Raw genomic sequence first — 14,895 nt, 5'->3', positions numbered from 1 at the left:
CTATAGAGCATAGGCTCAATAGTTATGGTGTGGGGTCTTACTTATACCATGGAATATGAGATTTTCCCTCATCAGTGATCACACCTGTGTCTCCTGCATTGGTTGGCAGATTCTTTACCACTGAGCCACCAAGGAAGCCCCAGTTTCTTTTTCTTTGAAATTAAGAGATCAGCTTGCTTGGTGGATTGCTAATCTGTCTATTCATTAGTTAACATGCAGATTCCTGGGCCTCTCTCCAGTACTGTTAAATCAGAATCTTGAAGGAGTAGGGCCCAGGCATCTATTTTTTAAGACAAGCTCCTCTAGTGGTTCTCATACACCCAAAGGAACCAAGGGTTTTCTGCGGCAGCTGGTGAATTCGGTGACCTTTACTATTCCTTTGTTTTCTCAATGTCTGTGATGGAAATGCTCCCGTGCATTGATGTGGGAGACAGCAAGGAGACCTCTAGAAGAAAGGGACTGCTCATCTGGACCATGCAAATAAAATACAAAATGTGGACAGAATCAGAGGTTGGTTGTGACCTTTCCGATTCACTTGAGGCTAATTCTTCACTGTGCAATGAAAAGGGTTGTAGTAGTGGAGTGTTAGTCACTCAGTCATGTCTGACTCTTTGCAACCCCATGGACTGTAGCCCACCAGAATCCATGGGATTCTCCAGGCAAGAATACTGGAGTGGGTTGCCATTTCCTTCTTCAGGGAAACTTCCCAAGCCAGGGATGGATTCCAGGTGCCCCACACTGCAGGCAGATTCTTTACCATCTGAGCCACAAGGTAAAGGGTTCTAAGACTGCTCGAAATTTTCTCTTGAGGCAGCCTAAAATATTCTCAGGATAGGAAATGATTTTGCTCTCTCACACCAGCCATAACTGATCATTGCTGGAGCCTGAATCCCTGTGTTGTGAAGGACAGCAAGGTCATGTCCAGGGCCAGCCTGTGTTCTGCTCTCAGACCTTGTAGGAAGTCTGACACATGCCAACTTCAGAGACCTGGATTCAAACCCCAGCCCTGCCATTCTCAGCCATGTCACCTTGATGTGGCCTCCTCTGTTTCCACATTCATTAAAAAATAGGGATAATAAAACTTATCTCATAAAGGAATCTGAAGACTAAATCAATAACGTTTGAAAAGCTCATAACTTAAAAGGTAAAAAATATTAGTTCTTTATTCCCCTACTTCCCTCGAGCAAAAATTCATATCTGATCTATCGACAGAACTTCCAATTAAGCCAGGGCCATACCTGGAAGATGAGAATAATTGCAAATGGATAATGAGTGACTAATAAAAGAAAACACATATATAATGCTTTGTGTGTCCCTGGCACTGATCTAAGCCCTTGAAAAACTCATTTATCCACATCTGCCCTTTTAGAGATGAATCAACCTAAGACAAAGAGGTGAAATATCTGGCCCAGAGTGACAGAGTTAATAACTGGACTGCAAGTATCCATGCTCTTAAATGCCTTGCTGAGATGCCTTAAATGCCTTTAATGCCTTGCTTGGGATGGAGGCAGGGAGGGTAAGACGATGGAAAGGAGTTCACATCAACATCAGCGAGTAGGATGAGAAGCCCACAGACCACCCCCGCCATGGTCAAAATGCACAGTTTATATGGCCTGCCTGGGATCTGTTGAACAGTCACGATGACAGCTGTAGGTAGGACATGCACATATCAGCTACTTTAACCTCCCCCACCTCATTTTTTTGGTAACAAACCTGCTTTATTCATTTCACTCATAAGCTTCCTTCCCTGACCCCAAAGTGTCTGAACTTGAGATTACTCTTTCTTTAAATTTTTAATGATTTTAATTGGAGGATAATTGCTTTACAATATTGTTGGTTTCTCCTGTCTATCAACATAAATCAGCCATAGGTATACGTGTGTCCCCTTCCTCTTGAAATATCAGTTTATTCGGTGAGTTCCAGTGTTGCATACTGAGATTCGTAGTTCAATTCTTTCCCCTTCCTGGTTTTCCTACTGAAGAGACTGACTTAACTAAATCCAAAAGGAGGAATGAGGGCCTGGATGATAAGGAAAAGTAGCTTCTGACTTTCTGCGCTTCGTGGGGAAGACCCCAGGGTGTGTTAGGAAGAGACATTCTCAGTCCCGAGAGTTTACAAGACAATCACAGTGTCAGCTGGCCCCTACTCACCCTGAAGAAGAGGAGCTGGCAGGAAAAGTAGCAAATTCAACTTTCTGTTTTTACCAAACATAAAATTTTAACTGTTGAAAACAAAGATGCAACCCCCTTCTAACAGCTTACATGTTAAAGAAACACAAAATATTTCCTCCAACAGAACCATCAGTTCTGCAATTGTACATGTTTCACACTTGTCAGTCTCCTCATAGGCTGGTGGCCCCATGATCCATTCACCCCCAATAAATCTCAGGGAGGCTTGAGACCGCCTCCCACCCCCTAGGATCTTCCCAGTATTGCTATTGAACTTGGAGCCATGGGAGGAAATTTGCATCAACTTGAAAGTTTTCACTGAAAGGAAAAAGCAGATCAGTGAGACAAATTACCTTGGCCTGATCTAGGACCCCACACCTGTCATTCACTCCTCCAAACCTCTGAGGAACCTTGTAGCTTCTGTGATTTCAGGGTTGGTCCAGAGGCACTGCTGTGCCACCCTGGGTTACCCAGAAACATCTTGGGGAGCCATGGCTCTCCTCTTATGATTTCCTCCAGAGCAATGATGCTCAGTGTGGTGTCTGGGTCAGGGGGACAAGCCAGGGGCAGCTCTTTCAGGGCTTGTAGATGATTTAAGTTTGGTCTTATTAATTAATATATTTTGACATTTCAAACAGCATTAAAGAAATACATTAGACATGTATCTTTATCAAAAGAAGTCATGGACATCCCTGGTGGCTCAGTCAGTAAAGAACCCACCTGCACTGCAAGAGACCTGAGTTCAATCTCTGGATCAGAAAGATCCCCTGGAGAAGGAAACGGCAACCCACTACACTCCTCTTGCTGGGAAAATCCCATGGACAGAGGAACCTGGCAGGCTCCTACAGTCCATGGGATTGCAAGAGACAGACACAACTTAGCGACTAAACCACAACATTACCTGCAAGTCGTTAATGGAACTAAGAAGCCTCTAGTTATTCTCAGGGTACTCCAGGCTTGATCATGTGATTAAAAAACATACCCTACACCCCATTCTGATGTGGATGCTAATATTAGCAGAGCACTGCCTCCTTCCATTGAAATGTCAGTTTAAACTCTCCCTGCCGTTTTCAAGTTCATCAGTCTACGCAGCCCCTAGAGCTTTCATCCACATCAACTTACTGGATCACTACACTGTTCAACCACTTGGGTTAGGTAACTGTGGTGGTAGCGTTCACTCCCATTTGATAGGACATGAAACCAAGGATGGTGAGCATTCAGTGAATACTCCACGGTCTGGCCAGCTGGGGAAGAAAACATGTCTTTTCCACACCAGAGGACAAGAGCCACTGTCCTCACTGTTCACATGAGAAAAGTTAAGAACCATAGAAATTAGATGAGTTCTCAAAAGTCATTTAGCCTGTGGGTGGTGGAGAATGCAGCTTATAATCCAGGTTTCCCAACTCAAGTTTTCTGTTGTTTCACATCTTACTGCTGCTGTAACACTGGCTAAAGCCCCAGCCCTTCCTCAGACACTAAGAGCAGTGTCCTCAGTCTCAAGTGGGTTTGAGATGCTCACCTCTGGCTAGGCAGCTTTTCGATCGAGGCAGGAATTCGAAGCAGCCAAGTGCCGGTCTCTTCATGGGCAGCTCAGCAACCTTCCACACCCCTACGGAAGCAAACATGGATAAGGCCACTCTTCTAGGTGTTTGGTCACCTCCAGGGCTATAAAAGTGCTCCAGGACCCAAGTGCGACACACAAGGAAGACATGCAATCATAAGTACATGCACACACACACACTTACACACATTTGCACACACACATATGTCAATCTTGTAGCAACTCTACGCTGGATGATAGAACGGGGAGAAAAAGCTTCTGAAGTTTAGTTTAGTTTGCTGTTTTCTTTTTTGTGGCAACAGGGATCAAGGCTATTTGGAATCCACAGATAATCCCCAATCCTCCCTTTTAGCCATTATTTGCTAACATTTCAGAGAGGAGCTTAGGAGCAAGAAAGTGCCTAAAATTCACCCCGGGGCAAGAAAAACCAGGAACCAGAACAATTTACTAGCTGGATTATCAACCCCAACTGGAGAGTAAATTCTATAGTAAACGGAAGAATTATCAGCCCCAAATTGAGAGTGTGTGGTATAAAGGAAAGCAGAGAGTTGTGCTAAGCTATTTTCATCTCTGGTTCTGTCTTGTTAACTTCCTTGCTCTGTTACCATCAGCAGCCCTGAAGGAGTCCATGCCTTCAAGCTGGTCCACCTTTACCCTCTCCCAGAATCCCACCAAAGCAGCCTAGACTCTTCCTGCAAAGCTCCATTCCCTGCCCCCTTTCTGTCTTTTAGAAAACACCAAGGCCTCGCTTCTCCATAATCAGTTAATTCAAAGTCTTCATAAAGTCCTCAGCTGGTTCTTTCGTGCAGCTATATCTAAGCTCTGCACAGTTCTTTCTTTTCTTGCCATTTTCTATCAAGTCATTTGTCTGGGTCCCAGCCCATTCCCTTCTATTGCAAGATGCATAAGTTAAACGGCTATCATAGACAAATGAAATTGTTTATCCCTGTAAGGACCAAAAGAAATTCAAATTAAAACAATGAAGTAGACCTTTGAATTTATCACAGTGACAATATCTTAGAATATTTTATTCCTGCTGTTCACAAGTATATGGTAAAGCTTGCAATCTAATATACCTTTAGTGGGTATAAATTGATGCAACATTTCTAAAAAATCAATTTCATCATCTGTATTATGACCTAAAAGAGCTCAAAATTCCTGCCTCAAAAATCTTATTTCTTTGAATTTACTAAAAGGGATTAGTGAAACCTATGCACAATGATTCATTATGGGAATGTTCAATATTGAGTTATTTATAACATCAGAAATGATAAATGAAATGAGACATGAAATAATGATGGGATGGCTGTAAAGAAACCACACTCTACCCACACTGTGAATAATAGTTGATCATTAAAAGTTATACTTTGTATTTTTTTTAATTTTTATTTAATAAATGGTACAAAGCACAATGCCATAAACATTAAGTTAAAATTTCACCAAATGAAAAAAAAAATACTATAGAATACACAGTTGCAAAAAGCTACATTAAGTTATTTTACAACTGCCTCAAGCTGCAAAAAGAAAAAAAACCCAATGCCATACCTAAGTTATCCCTCTCTCAAAATAATGCCATTTATATTATAAACCACAAGCTCCCCATCAAAAGACAGGAACTGCTTTTGTTAATTCATATATATATATATATATATATATATATATGACTGTATAACTTTGCTATACACCTGAAACAAACACAACACTGTAAATAAAGTATAGTACAATATAAAATAAAAGACGGGGACGACAGAGAATGAGATGGCTGGATGGCATCACTGACTCGATGGACATGAGTGAGTGAACTCCGGGAGTTGGTGATGGACAGGGAGGCCTGGCGTGCTGTGATTCAGGGGGTCGCAGAGAGTCAGACACGACTGAGCGACTGAACTGAACTGAACAGACCTTTGGGGCTTTACACAGAGTTAGAGTTCCTATCAGAGGTATAATAGCACCACAGCCGCACTGGATCCTCATGAAGGAGGCACACGAATGACTGGATTACAAGAGTTACAGGAATGAGAGCTGCTCATTTCCCAGAAACTAGAGCTCACAGAAAACCAACAAAGGCACGCGATACAGACCATTCACTTATGAATGTGTAAAACTCAAGAAAGTCCACATCACTCCTACAACATGTCGAAAGTGCCTCAGAATTCACACAATACCAACTTTCTCATGGTTCTGGTTAAATTACATATACCAGTTTATAACAAATGGCAAAATCTGTAACTCTGTTCAAAGTTTTAAAAGATTACTTAAGAATAGTTTCTTGTATTTCTATGCCACCTTTATAGTTCTGGTTTCTCATTTCTTAATTAGTAAATTCAGCGTGCAGGTTCTATCCCAGGCTAATTTATACACTTCCGGAAGAAACGGTCTCTTAAATCCACAGAGTGTTGAGGTGGAGAGCCCCCAACCACGTCAGATTTGTTTCACATATGATAATATACATGTTTCAATCCATTCTCCCAAATTATCCCACCCTCGCCCTCTCCCACAGAGTCCAAAAGACTGCTCCACACATCCAAGTCTCTGCTGTTGTCTCGTATACAGGGTTATCATTATCCTCTTGCTATATTCCATATATATGTGTTAATATAAGAAAAAAAAAGTTATACTTTGAAAGGTGCATAACGTGGGGATATGCTTTTAGTATATTAATAGTGATAAAAAGTGAGATACAAAGTTATTCATATGAGCATATATATACATAAATATATATAGGGAAGATTTTTAAATATGTGAAATTTTAGTGGTCATTTCTGGGTGGTGGAATTGACTTTTCTCTCTTGTATTTCTTCATTTTCTAAATGTTCTGACGAAAAAATGCATTATTGTGATAACTAGAAAAACAAAAAAATGCATATTTCATTAAATATTGCTGTAAAACTGTTAATTTGATCTCTTCCCTTTCCCAGGGAAATATACTTGCACTTTTTCAGGAAGCTGACTTTCATTAGGACATAGGGTTTCCATGAGTAGAATCTCTGACTGTTCAGATAGAGAAGATAATTCTTCAGAGGGAACATTTCCCAGCCTCTCAACTCCCAGGGCTACAAATGGCTGCTTTTTCCAGCAGTTCCAACACACCTAACCCAGCATCACAACACAAGTCTCTTCTGCACTCACTGTCAGACGTGGTATTATTGTGTGTTTGCCACCTGTGGTCCTGTATGTACCCTCACACACACTCACACTGTCTTGTAATTGGACATGTATTTGTTTCATTAAATTCACTCCGTCAGCAGTTTCTGCTCTAAACAGTCCCTGAGGCCAAAAGAAAAAAAAAAAGTCAGTAATCAACAGACTACTTTCAAGTACAGAGGACCGACCTATTTATAAAAGGAAATTAAGTAAAACCGGTAATTATAACTAGCGTACAACCTTTCAACATAGTCAATGAGAAATTCAATTTGCTTAAAATAATGAGATACTCTGGCAGGAACAATCTGTTCGCGTGCTGTTCCCAAGAGCCTGGGGATGGAAACAAGCCCTGCCTGACATTTGATACTATCTGTCAGTTTATCAACTCTGTCTGGGGTGAGTTTTATGATTGCACTAAGAGGTTTGGAAGAGAGAAAGGGAAGGAAAATTCTCTTTTCTCTTTTCTACCCAGCAATAGGAAACCCGTTAGAAAATGGGTTCAGATTTCTATTTTGAACACTTGAACAGTTTAAATAGTCTACCTCAGACCTACTTTCAGTGGGTTTAATTTAGCTACTTTCCACCCTTTTGTACCATCTCCCAAACCAAATGGTTGAAGTCTCTTCAGTCTCTGCCCTACTCATATGTTCTTTGTCTAAAGTTTATCCATTTGTTTTTGTTATTTTTTCTGTTTTGTTTTGGTTTTTTTATTTTCCTTGCGGTTCCTATCTTATTGAAGTAAGACAAAGAAATATAAAAGTTGAATTAATGAGTGTCAACACAAACCAGTATCTACTGATTTGGGGGGCTTTCCCGACCTAGCTTCAGACCACCTCCTGGGTTTCATTCCTTCATTGCACCACACATTTTATTGGCTACTAAATGTCAGCCCCTCTGCTTGGTGTTGGCAGGAAAAAAGAAAGAATAAAGCATAGACCTGTTGTTGCTGTTTAGTCGCAAAATGACGTCTGACTCTTTTGCGACCCCATGGACTGACTGTAGCCCGCCAGGCTCCTCTGTCCATGGGATTTCCCAGGCAACAATATTGGAGTGGGTTGCCATCTCCTTCTCCAGAGGATCTTCCTGACCCAGGGATTGAACCCGAGTTTCCTGCATTGGCAGGCAGATTCCTTACTTCTGAACCACTAGGGAAGCAAAGCATAGACCTGCTGCTGCTGCTGCTAAGTCACTTCAGTCGTGTCCGACTCTGTGTGACCCCATAGACGGAAGCCCACCAGGCTCCCCCGTCCCTGGGATTCTCCAGGCAAGAACACTGGAGTGGGTTGCCATTTCCTTCTCCAATGTGTGAAAGTGAAAAGTGAAGTCGCTCAGTCGTGTCCGACCCTTAGCGACCCCATGGACTGCAGCCTACCAGGCTCCTCCATCCATGGGATTTTCTAGGCAAGAGTACTGGAGTGGCTTGCCATACCATGTCTTCCTAAATCCCGACAGCTAGCAGGCAAGTAGACTCATAAACATGTCATTATAAAGGTATTTGGAGACATGGTAATGGGGATCCTTGAGAATGTTTAGAAGAGGTACCTACCTAAGTCAGCCTGAAGGGCCATAACAAATTAGGATAGAAGGGTCAAGGAAGGAATAAGGAGATAAAATCCAAACTAAGAAGGAAAGGATGAGTCAGAATTAACCAGGCTGAGAGGAAGCATGTTCCCAGTGAAGTGAAGCCAATGAGGCAAGAATCCCAGGCCAACAAGCAGAATGCCCTTGTTAGCCAATGAGTGGCCAGTGAGGAGTGGTGAGAGATGAAGGTGGTAGGGGAGGCAGGTGTATCAGTTGGCTCTTTCTGTGTAACAAACCACCTTAAAACTTTATAGCTCGAAATGCTGCTGCCGCTAAATCATTTCAGTCATGTCCAACTGTTTACGACCCTATGGACTGTTACCTGCCAGGCTCCTCTGTCCATGGAATACTCCAGGCAGAAATACTAGAGTGGGTTGGCATGCCCTTCTCCAGGGGATTTTCCCGACCCCAGGGATCAAACCCAGGTCTCCTACATTGCAGGCAGATTCTTTAACACTGAGCCACCAGGGAAGCCCCAGGGCTCGAAATAACCACCATTATATTTATTAATACTCATGAATCTGTGGATCAGCTAGGCAGTTCTTTGGGTCTGGACCAGCTTGGCCAGGGATGAGTGGTATAGGATGACCTAATTCATACATCTGAGGTATCAGCTAGGATACCTGGGGTGTGGTCTCTCATCCTGAAAGAGTTCACTTGGATTCTTCATTTGAAGAACATCAAGTGTTCCCAGAGAGCCACAGGAGGGGAAGCATTTTCAAGCCTTCATTTGGATTCACTTGCCAGTATCCAACTGGATAAGCCCATAGTCAGTGTGGGAGAGGACTATCAAAAGCATGGGAGGTATGACATATTGCAGGCTGATACGTTAACAATCTCCTACAAAAAGAAGGATGATAGAAGGTCTTGAGTGTTACGACATGCTAAGAAAATGGGAGACCATTTAAGACTTTAAAACAGAGGGAATATATATTCACAAACATATGTGCAAGCTAATGTCATCTGTTTTGGATAACTATCCAGAAGTGGAATTTCTGCATCCACTTGGTTTTTGGTAGTTCAATTTTTAATTTTTGAGAACCCTCCATCTGTTTTCCATAGTAGCTACACCAATGTATATTCCCACCAACAGTGCACAAGGGTTCCTCATTCTCCACATCCTCACCAATACTTGTTATTTGTTGATAATAGCCATTCTGACAGGTGTGAGGTGGAATCGCATTGTGGTTTTGATTTGCATTTCCCCTAATGAAGAGGGATGTTGAGTATCTTTTCATGTGCCTGTTGGCTATCTGTATGTCTTCTCTGAAAGAAAAAAAAAATGCCTATTCAGATATTTTACCTATTTTTAAATTGAATGGTTTGGGTTTTTTGATGCTGAGTTAAATGAGTTCTTTATGTATTTTGGATATTGACTCCTTGGTAGCTCAGAGGGCTTCCCCAGTAGCTCAGACAGTAAAGAATCTGCCTGCAATGTAGGAGACCTGGATTCAATACCTGGGTCAGGAAGATCTCCTGGAGAAGGAAATGGCAACCCTCTCCAGTATTCTTGCCTAGAGAATCCCATGGACAGAGGAGCCTGGTGGGCTACAGTTCATGGGGTTGCAAAGAGCTGGACATGACTAAGCAACTAAGTACACATGTATACTGGTTTTTGTCAGCTATATGAGTAGCAAATGTTTTATCCTATTTTATAGGTTTCCTTTTCATTTTATTGATGTTTTCCTTTGCTAAGTGGAGTTCTTAGTTTGATACATCCCCACTTTGAAAGAAAAATGTTAGAGTAGAGCCTATTTACAATGTTGTGTTAGTTTCAGGTGTATGGCAAAGTGAATCACTTATACCTACCATAAATCCACACTTTTCAAAATACTTTTCCCATATAGGTCATTACAGAGTATTGAGTACAGATCCCTGTGCTATACAGCAAGTCCTTATTAGTTTTCTATTTTATAGTAGTGTGTATATCTCAAGCCCAGTCTCCCAATTTATCCCCCTCTCCTAGCTCCTCTGCTCCATACCATTAAGTTTGTTTTCTACATCTGTGACTCTATTTCTGTTTTGTAAATAAGTTCATTTGTACCTTTTCTTTTTTTAGATTCCACATATTAAGTGATATCATATGGTATCTGCCTTTCTCTGGTATAGTCATATTTGTTGATTTTTGCTTTTGTTGCCTTTTCTTTTGGTGCAAACTCTAAAAATCATTGCCAAGACCAAAGTCAAGGAACTTACTACCTATGTTTCCTTCAAGGAGTTATATGGTTTCCAGTCTTACATTGAAGTATTTAATCCATTTTGAGTTATTTTTTGCGTCTGATGTATGATACTGGTCCAACTCACTTTTTTGCATCTGGCTATCCAATTTTCCCAACAACACTTACTGAAAATGCTGTCTTTCTCCCCACTGTATAGCCTTGGCTCTTTTAGTAGAAACTGACTACATATACTTAGGTTTATTTCTGATTTCTCTATTCTGTTCCATTGATCTACAGGTCTGCTTTTACACCAGAATCATACTGTTTTGATTATTCTAGCCTTGTAATGTAGTTTGAAATTAGGGAGTGTGATACCTGTAGCTTTGTTCTTCCTCAAGATTGCTTTGGCAATTCAGAGTCTATGTTTCTTAGGATTGTTTGTTCAGTTTCTGTGAAAGATGCCACTGATATTTTGATAGGATTGCATTGAATCAATATATCACTTTGGATGGTATAGACATTTTAACAATATTGATTCTTTCAATACATGAGCATAGAATATATCTTTTAATTTATTTGTGTCTTCTTCATTTTCTTTCATCAATTTCTTATAGAATTCAGTGTTGTATAGGTCTTTCACCTCCTTGGTTAAATTTTTCCCAGATATTTTATTACTTCTAACGCAATTGTAAGTGTGATTTTGATAGTTCATTGTTAGTATAGAAATGCAACAGATTTTGGTCTATTGACTTTATATCCTGCACCTTTATTTGTTTATTTGTTTTAACAGTCTTCAGGGTTTTCTATAAATAATACCATCATTTCATCTGAAAATAGTGACAGCTTCACTTATTCCTTTCTTATTCAGATGCCTTTTATTTCTTTTCTTGCCTAATTGCTCTGGCTAGGACTACCAGTACAGTGTTGAACGAAAATGGCAGGAGTGGGGCTCCTGTTCCTATTCCCGATCTTGGAGGGAAAGCTTTCAGCTTTTCACACTGAGTATGATGTTAGCTGTGGACTTGTCATGTTTATATTTTGTTTTTATTTTAAATGAGACAACCAGGAAACTATAATTTCACAGAAATCATAGACTCTGTGTCATAAAAGCTCATTCACTGAAGACAGAAAGACCCGGATTTACTTTGAGAAAGTTCCTCGACATTTGCAAGCTTCAAATTTTCCCATCTTTCGAAGTGGAGATAAAAATACCAGATGCCTACCCGCATAGGGTTATAGTGAGGATTACATGAGATAAGACATACAAAGCACATCAACAAAGTCTAACCTTGTGATTAGCACCCATTAAGCATTGGTCGCCGGAGAAGGCAATGGCAAGCCACTCCAGTACTATTGCCTAGAAAATCCCATGGATGGAGGAGCCTGGTTGGCTGTAGTCTGTGGGGTCGCTAAGGGTCGGACACGACTGAGCGACTTCACTTTCACTTTTCACTTTCACACATTGGAGAAGGAAATGGCAACCCACTCCAGTGTTCTTGCCTGGAGAATCCCAGGGACGGGGGAGCCTGGTGGGCTTCCATCTATGGGGTCACACAGAGTTGGACACGACTGAAGTGACTTAGCAGCAGCAGCAAGCATTGGTCATCACTAGCATATTATTATCATTATTACTGATTTCAATGAGGCTCAGTTGAGAGAGGATCACCTAAAAGCCGAAAATGGGCAATAGTAGTTAGGGCAGAGACAAGAGGATGGGTTTGAGAAATACTTGGGGCTTAACATTGGAATATCTTTCCTTTTCTCCTTTGCTTTTCGCCTCTCTTCTTTTTACAGCTATTTGTAAGGCCTCCTCAGACAGCCATTTCGCTCTTTTGCATTTCTTTTCCATGGGGATGGTCTTGGTCCCTGTCTCCTGTACAATGTCACGAACCTCCGTCCAGAGTTCATCAGGCACTCTATCAATCAGATCTAGTCCCTTAAATCTATTTCTCACTTCCACTGCATAATCATAAGGGATTTGATTGAGGTCATATCTGAATGGTCTAGTGGTTTTCCCTACTTTCTTCAATTTAAGTCTGAACTTCGCAATAAGGAGTTCATGATCTGAGCCACAGTCAGCTCCTGGTCTTGTTTTCGCTAACTGTATACAGCTTCTCCATCTTTGGTTGCAAAGAATATAATCAATCTGATTTCGGTGTTGACCATCTGGTGATGTCCATGTGTAGAGTCTTCTCTTGTGTTGTTGGAAGAGGGTGTTTGCTATGACCAGTGCATTCTCTTGACAAAACTCTATTAGCCTTTGCCCTGCTTCATTCCGTGCTCCAAGGCCAAATTTGCCAGTTACTCCAGGTGTTTCTTGACTTCCTACTTTTGCATTCCAGTCCCCTATAATGAAAAGGACATCTTTTTTGGGTGTTAGTTCTAAAAGGTCTTGTAGGTCTTCATAGAACCGATTAACTTCGGCTTCTTCAGCATTACTGGTTGGGGCATAGGCCTGGATTACTGTAATATTGAATGGTTTGCCTTGGAAACGAACAGAAATCATCCTGTCGTTTTTAAGATTGCATCCAAGTACTGCATTTCGGACTCTTTTGTTGACCATGATGGCTACTCCATTTCTTCTAAGGGATTCCTGCCCACAGTAGTAGATATAATGGTCATCCGAGTTAAATTCACCCATTCCAGTCCATTTTAGTTCACTGATTCCTAGAATGTCGACATTCACTCTTGCCATCTCCTGTTTGACCACTTCCAATTTGCCTTGATTCATGGACCTAACATTCCAGGTTCCTATGCAATATTGCTCTTTACAGCACCGGACCTTGTTTCTATCATTGGTCACATCCACAACTGGGTATTGGTTTTGCTTTTGCTCCATCCCTTTATTCCTTCTATAGTTATTTCTCCACTGAGCTCCAGTAGCATACTGGGCACCTACCGACCTGGGGAATTCCTCATTCAGTATCCTATCATTTTGCCCTTTGTTACTGTTCACGGGGTTCTCAAGGCAAGTATACTGAAGTGGTTTGCCATTCCCTTCTCCAGGGGACCACATTCGGCTGTGGTCCATGTGATTAGATCAGCTAGTTTCCTGTGATTATGATTTCAGTTTGTCTGCCCTCTGGTGCCCCCTAGCAATACCTACCGTTCCAAAAGAATAGCAAGGAGAGATAAGAAAGCCTTCCTCAGTGATCAATGCAAAGAAATAGAGGAAAACAACAGAATAGGAAAAACAAGAGACCTCTTCAAGAAAATTAGAGATTCCAAGGGAACTTTTCATGCAAAGATGGGCTCGATAAAGGACAGAAATGGTATGGACCTAACAGAAGCAGAAGATATTAAGAAGAGGTGGCAGGAATACACAGAAGAACTGTACAAAAAAGATCTTCACGACCAAGATAGACACGATAATGTGATCACTGACCTAGAGCCAGACATCTTGGAATGTGAAGTCAAGTGGGCCTTAGAAAGCATTACTACGAACAAAGCTAATGGAGGTGATGGAATTCCAGTTGAGCTATTTCAAGTCTTGAAAGATGATGCTGTGAAAGTGCTGCACTCAATATGCCAGCAGATTTGGAAAACTCAGCAGTGGCCACAGGACTGGAAGAGGTCAGTCTTCATTCCAATCCCAAAGAAAGGCAATGCCAAAGAATGCTCAAACTACCGCACAATTGCACTCATCTCACACGCTAGTAAAGTCATGCTCAAAATTCTCCAAGCCAGGCTTCAGCAGTATGTAAACCGTGAACTCCCAGATGTTCAAGCAGGTTTTAGAAAAGGCAGAGGCACCAGAGATCAAATTGCCAACATCCGCTGGATCATGGAGAAAGCAAGAGAGTTTCAGAAAAACATCTATTTCTGCTTCATTGACTATGCCAAAGCCTTTGACTGTGTGGATCACAATAAACTATGGAACATTCTGAAAGAGATGGGAATCCCAGACCACCTGACCTGCCTCTTGAGAAACCTGTATGCAGGTCAGGAAGCAACAGTTAGAACCGGTCATGGAACAACAGACTGGTTCCAAATAGGAAAAGGAGTGCGTCAAGGTTGTATATTGTCACCTTGCTTATTTAACTTATATGCAGAGTGCATCATGAGGAACGCTGGGCTGGAAGAAGCACAAGCTGGAATCAAGATTGCTGGGAGAAATATCAATAACCTCAGATATGCAGATGACACTACCCTTATGGCAGAAAGTGAAGAGGAACTCAAAAGCCTCTTGATGAAAGTGAAAGAGGAGAGTGAAAAGGTTGGCTTGAAGCTCAACATTCAGAAAACAAAGATCATGGCATCTGGTCCCATCACTTCATGGGAA

This window comes from Moschus berezovskii, chromosome 15 (assembly GCF_049115385.1).
Source record: "Moschus berezovskii isolate FMDL1 chromosome 15, NW_MosBer_1.0, whole genome shotgun sequence".
In the NCBI taxonomy this organism is placed as follows: Eukaryota; Metazoa; Chordata; class Mammalia; order Artiodactyla; family Moschidae; genus Moschus; species Moschus berezovskii.
Note: the sequence above shows the minus strand (reverse complement) of the source record.